Raw genomic sequence first — 6,642 nt, 5'->3', positions numbered from 1 at the left:
ACTAGGTAGTTGTGCCAGTTAATGTTGACTTTTGCCAGGTATTACATTTACATTACATTACATTTAAGTCATTTAGCAGACGCTCTTATCCAGAGCGACTTACAAAATGGTGCATTCACCTTATGATATCCAGTGGAACAACCACTTTACAATAGTGCATCTAAATCTTTTAAGGGAGGGGGGGGGGGGGGGTTAGAAGGATTACTTTATCCTATCCTAGGTATTCCTTAAAGAGGTGGGGTTTCAGGTGTCTCCGGAAGGTGGTGATTGACTCCGCTGTCCTGGCGTCGTGAGGGAGCTTGTTCCACCATTGGGGTGCCAGAGCAGCGAACAGTTTTGACTGGGCTGAGCAGGAACTGTGCTTCCTCAGAGGTAGGGGGGCCAGCAGGCCAGTGGTGGATGAACGCAGTGCCCTTGTTTGGGTGTAGGGCCTGATCAGAGCCTGAAGGTATGGAGGTGCCGTTCCCTTCACAGCTCCGTAGGCAATCACCATGGTCTTGTAGCGGATGCGAGCTTCAACTGGAAGCCAGTGGAGAGAGCGGAGGAGCGGGGTGACGTGAGAGAACTTGGGAAGGTTGAACACCAGACGGGCTGCGGCGTTCTGGATGAGTTGTAGGGGTTTAATGGCACAGGCAGGGAGCCCAGCCAACAGCGAGTTGCAGTAATCCAGACGGGAGATGACAAGTGCCTGGATTAGGACCTGCGCCGCTTCCTGTGTGAGGCAGGGTCGTACTCTGCGAATGTTGTAGAGCATGAACCTACAGGATCGGATCACCGCCTTGATGTTAGTGGAGAACGACAGGGTGTTGTCCAGGATCACGCCAAGGTTCTTAGCACTCTGGGAGGAGGACACAAGGGAGTTGTCAACCGTGATGGCGAGATCATGGAAGGGGCAGTCCTTCCCCGGGAGGAAGAGCAGCTCCGTCTTGCCGAGGTTCAGCTTGAGCTGGTGATCCGTCATCCACACTGATATGTCTGACAGACATGCAGAGATGCGATTCGCCGCCTGGTTATCAGAAGAGGGAAAGGAGAAGATTAATTGTGTGTCGTCTGCATAGCAATGATAGGAGAGACCATGTGAGGATATGACAGAGCCAAGTGACTTGGTGTATAGCGAGAATAGGAGAGGGCCTAGAACAGAGCCCTGGGGGACACCAGTGGTGAGAGCGCATGGTGCGGAGACAGATTCTCGCCACGCCACCTGGTAGGAGCGACCTGTCAGGTAGGATGCAATCCAAGCGTGGGCCGCGCCGGAGATGCCCAGCTCGGAGAGGGTGGAGAGGAGGATCTGATGGTTCACAGTATCAAAGGCAGCAGATAGGTCTAGAAGGATGAGAGCAGAGGAGAGAGAGTTAGCTTTAGCAGTGCGGAGAGCCTCCGTGACACAGAGAAGAGCAGTCTCAGTTGAATGCCCAGTCTTGAAACCTGACTGATTAGGATCAAGAAGGTCATTCTGAGAGAGATAGCAGGAGAGCTGGCCAAGGACGGCACGTTCAAGAGTTTTGGAGAGAAAAGAAAGAAGGGATACTGGTCTGTAGTTGTTGACATCGGAGGGATCGAGTGTAGGTTTTTTCAGAAGGGGTGCAACTCTCGCTCTCTTGAAGACGGAAGGGACGTAGCCAGCGGTCAAGGATGAGTTGATGAGCGAGGTGAGGAAGGGGAGAAGGTCTCCGGAAATGGTCTGGAGAAGAGAGGAGGGGATAGGGTCAAGTGGGCAGGTTGTTGGGCGGCCGGCCGTCACAAGACGCGAGATTTCATCTGGAGAGAGAGGGGAGAAAGAGGTCAAAGCACAGGGTAGGGCAGTGTGAGCAGGACCAGCGGTGTCGTTTGAATTACTATTATTACCTAACCTACCAGAATTAATCCTACCTTTGAACCACCCGATCCTCCTGGGGTGGTTGTAAAGGTGGTTGCACTTGGCTGGCAAAACTTAAAAAGCGGTCTCTCATGTTGTCAAGGTTCGACATGACTTAGTTGTTTGTTGGTGATGATGAATGAGAGGTTTTTCATATAGTGATTGGCCAACATTTGCAAATAGTTTACATATTATTTGACGCAATAGTGTTATTTGACGTGTATCTTTTGGCACGCAAAAGACCCAAATGGCGTTCCATAGGATACTACAGTTATTAAGTCTTATTGAAACATTCAGTAAAAGTTAGTAAAAAACCTCCAAATAACCTTTAAATGTCATTGAAAACACTCATAACATTTGGAGAATGTCCTCTGAAGATTATTTAATTACCTTCAAATAACTTATAATTTTCTGTCACGCCCTGACCTTAGAGAGCCTTTTCATTTCTCTATTTGGTTAGGTCAGGGTGTGATTTGGGTGGGCATTCTAGTTTTTCTATTTCTTTGTTGGCCGGGTTTGGTTCCCAATCAGAGGCAGCTGTCTATCATTGTCTGATTGGGGATCATACTTAGGCAGCCTTTTTCCCACCTTAGTTTGTGGGATCTTGTTTTTGGTACTGTGCTGTATGCCCTACTGAACGTTACGGTTTCGTTTGTGTTTTGGTGTTCATTTAATACATTTAAAATGTACGCCTACCATGCTGCACCTTGGTTCGATCCTTCCATCAACGAATGTAACATTTTCATTCTCAGAACGTTAATAAAACCTTCCAGGACAACTTTCAGGGAACCATAGTGAAATGTTATCAGAACCTCCCTGCAATCTAAAAATGTACGTTCCCAGAACAGGCAAAATGTTCACTTCTGTTCTCAGAACATTTCAAAAAAACGTTCCGTTTTACCGGTCAGGAAACATATGGCTTCGTTCCCAGAACCAATGGAAAACCAAAAACATCTGTTCCCATAATCTCCAAGGAACCAAATGTGCGAGCTAATTGGCCTACAAATGCATAGGCCTAAATCATATGCATTGTGACAGCACTGTTAAGCCATTGGCACATTGGGATTTTGTGTCCGAGAATTTCGATGGAGCCAATACATTGTCAATAGGAGTCATCCATGCTGGATGAATGACAACAGATGATGTCCGACAAAAAACTCACAACACTTGAAGATTCTAAAGTCGGATGACTTTTCAGCAAGGTAGCATGCCCAGTAAAGTCAGATCAGGGGTCCAGCTGCAGTCAGAACAGCAGCATGGGATCAGTAGCATGACCAGGTGGATTGGGGACAGGAACAGCCAGGAATCCTCAGGCTAGTTCGTTCTCAGGTTGGGCTCAAGGTGGGTTGATCGAAATGCAGGGTAGAACTCGCACGAAAAGCCAGGCCCTATAGCAGGGGTCACCAACCTTTTTGAAACTGAGAGCTACTTCATGGGTACTGAGTCATACGAAGGACTACCAGTTTGATACGCTCTTCTGAAATAACAAATTTGCTCAGTTTGCCTTTAGTTATACGTTATTAATAATGATTAATGATACTCATCTATGTGAAGACACTGATCACATTAATAATTTCTCACAATAATTATCAACAATGACAATAAGGTGGGAAACAGATATCAATATTCAGCACTTTAATCTCAGTAATTGTTAAATTTTCAGATGATCACTTACATCACTACATTTCATAGGAAAAATGTCCCATTTTCACTAGCCACTGACAAACCCTTTTAACAAATCATGAGCTATGTTGCACTATGTTTCAAAAAGTTATCAATTATGTAATGTTAGAAAAATCAACTTATTTTTAAATAAATCTTGTCACATTTTGAACTAATGACCAAATCTGCTGCATTTTTTAACACACTTTTAAATTGAACACAATTCTTCAATATTTTAATTCAACTTCGCCATGGCACTGCCATGTTGCCACTGACAACATCTGGTATCTGTTTCTTTGTTAGTGGGAAGACTGGCATTGCATGCTGTTCACCAGTGCATTGTAATCTGGTGTGTAACTTGACACTGCAATTGTGAGTGAGTCTTTCAGATGTACATCAGTGAGGCGTGTTCTGTGTTTGTTCTTGATGAAGTTCATGTCAGAAAACGCTGATTCACAGAGATAGGTTGAACCAAACAGGCTAGTAACCTTCATAGCTGCTGTGCATACTCCACTGTACTTCTCTGTGTCAACAAGGCACCAAAAGTTTTGTGCAGCCTGGTAGGCTTTGAGGTGGAGGTCATTTTGCAATGTTATGATTTCAATCTCCACCTGTCCAGCATCCAAGTTGAACGTTGCACTTAGTTGCTCAGCAAAGAATGTTGTGTCCACATTCATGAAAGGATTGGAAATGAATGACACACATGGCTCAAGCTGATGAAGGTCACAAAACCTATTCTCAAACTCTTGCCCATGCCTGTTTATGACTTCACAGTACTTTTTCTGCAACTTTGGCAAACGTCTCAGATGCAGAAGCATTGTCTTTCAGCACCGACTGCACAGAGGGAAAGTGCAGCACCTTTTTTTCTGTAAATCCACAGAGAAAATGTTCATCTTGGCTTTAAATGCATTTGAAGCACTTATCAGATCAACAACAGTCTTACCTTTGCCTTGCAGCTTGCAGTTCAAGTCGTTTAGTTTCCCAGTAATGTCCGTCAAAAATGCAAGGTCAAGTGTCCACTCTGTGTCCTCTATCAGTGAGACGTCTTCGCCTTTGGACTGCTTGAACTCTTTGACTTCACCCAAAAGTGACAAAAAACGAAGTAAAACTCGTCCTCTGCTGAGCCATCGGATTTCTGTGTGTAGCAGCAGGTCACCATATTCAGCTGACATCTACTCCAATAGCACCTTGAAAATCCTGTGCTGTTTTGCTTTGGAGCGGATGTTGTTTATGATTTTTACAACGGGAGTCATCACGTGCTCAAAGCCGATCACTTTTGCACATAACGCCTGCTGGTGAATGATGCAGTGGTAATGCAGAAATGTTGGGAAGTCTGGGTCACTTTTACAGTGAGCGATGAAACCTGTATGTCGGCCGATCATAGCAGGAGCCCCGTCTGTAGTCACCGCTACCAGCTTTTCCAATGGTACCTTTTTCTGCACGAAAAACTCCTTCACCGTGTTATAAATGTCAACTCCCCTCGTAGTTGTCTTTAAGGGCAGTAGTGCCAGGATTCTTCTCTTGTGGAGAAATCTTCAAACACCATCCGGAGTAAAAAGAATAGCAACAGAATACAATTCAATTTCAGACGCGGCTCACTAGTGAGTTGTGCTATTTTTAGACCAGGCCTGCAGGCGACTCATGTGGTCCCTGGGGGCGACCGTGTTGGTGTTGGTGACCCCTGATCTATACCATAGACATCAGTGGAGGCTGCTGAGGGGAGGACGGCTCATAATAATTGCTGGAATGGCATAATGGAATGGTATCCAAAATATCAAACATGTGGTTGATGCCATTCCATTGACTCTATCCCAGCCATTATTATATGCCGTCCTCACCTCAACAGCCTCCTCTGATAGACATTAAAACCAGTACATTTGATATTTTAGTCATTTAGCAGACACTCTTATCCAGAGCAACTTACAGTAGTGAATAGATACATTTAAGACATTTTTTCCCCCATACTGGTCCCCCGTGGGAATTGAACCCACAACCCTGGTGTTGCAAACACCATGCTCTACCAACTGAGCCACACGGGACCAGTAGTTAATGACAGCGCTGATGGGGCATGATGCAGGAAGTATTTGAATTTGAAGCGTGCCATATTGCTGAATGGAATTGAATGGCACCAAAAAATCACTAAGGATCATGGTGAAAGTGGCCGTAACTAGCAAAGGATGATGGTCGATGTAGTTATTTTCATCCTGCCTGAGCGACACGTGCAAAAAGCGTGCATGGGGGCGCAAGCCCGTGATTGGTGTGTGTCAGCACGTGGTCCTGTGTGACTAAATGTAGTAGCCAGAATGTTTCACTATTTTTTTTAAATATCTCGATTTGTAGCGAATTTTAAAATGATTCACCGTGTGGATCGAACTTGATCATAATTATTTCTTTAATTGCCCAAAATGCGTGTCATTTTTGGGGGCTTGGAATTTCTGACGATTGTAATTTACATATACTTTCTAGGGCAGAACAGGGCTTTTAGCACCGCTAGGTTGCTACGCAGTAGCCGACCAGCAAGAGCTCATGATTTCACTCTCCAGACCAGACACTGGGGGCCTGGTCTATACCAAGGGGCCAGGTTCCAGTCTAGAAGCACTTACAGTTTTGCTTCAATTTCCATAAACGGTCACATAGAGAAGTCAGATTTTAAAATTCCTAATAAGACACTTTAGTCATCAGCTTTGTCCACCAAACATCCATTGAAATATTTAAATAATTGTCGCTGAGGCCACACATTTTTTTTCATCACTCACACTGACGATATTAACATTATATATTAATCCAATATCTGACATGTTTTGGGATGACGTGATGATTACATAGCTGCTCGTGCAGCTCGCTGTGTGCACCGAGTGCTAGTGCGCATGGGATGTTGGACGGTATAAACAAGATGAAACCCGGATTTAGAAGGTCCATGAATCGACCTATGCAAATATGAGTAGATTACCTTGAAAACAAGGTCGGATCTTGGACATAGTCTCCAATTAACATTATACCTCTATGGTCTATACACCATGAGTCATTGATGCCAGTAAAAAACGTCAGCAATGACATCATCAGGTATACTGATATATTTCATGTTTTTTTTTTTAAATGTTATGTTAGTTTATTGCACCATAAAG

Source organism: Salmo salar, chromosome 12 (genome assembly GCF_965601325.2).
Source record: "Salmo salar chromosome 12, fSalSal1, whole genome shotgun sequence".
Classification (NCBI taxonomy): Eukaryota; Metazoa; Chordata; class Actinopteri; order Salmoniformes; family Salmonidae; genus Salmo; species Salmo salar.
Note: the sequence above shows the minus strand (reverse complement) of the source record.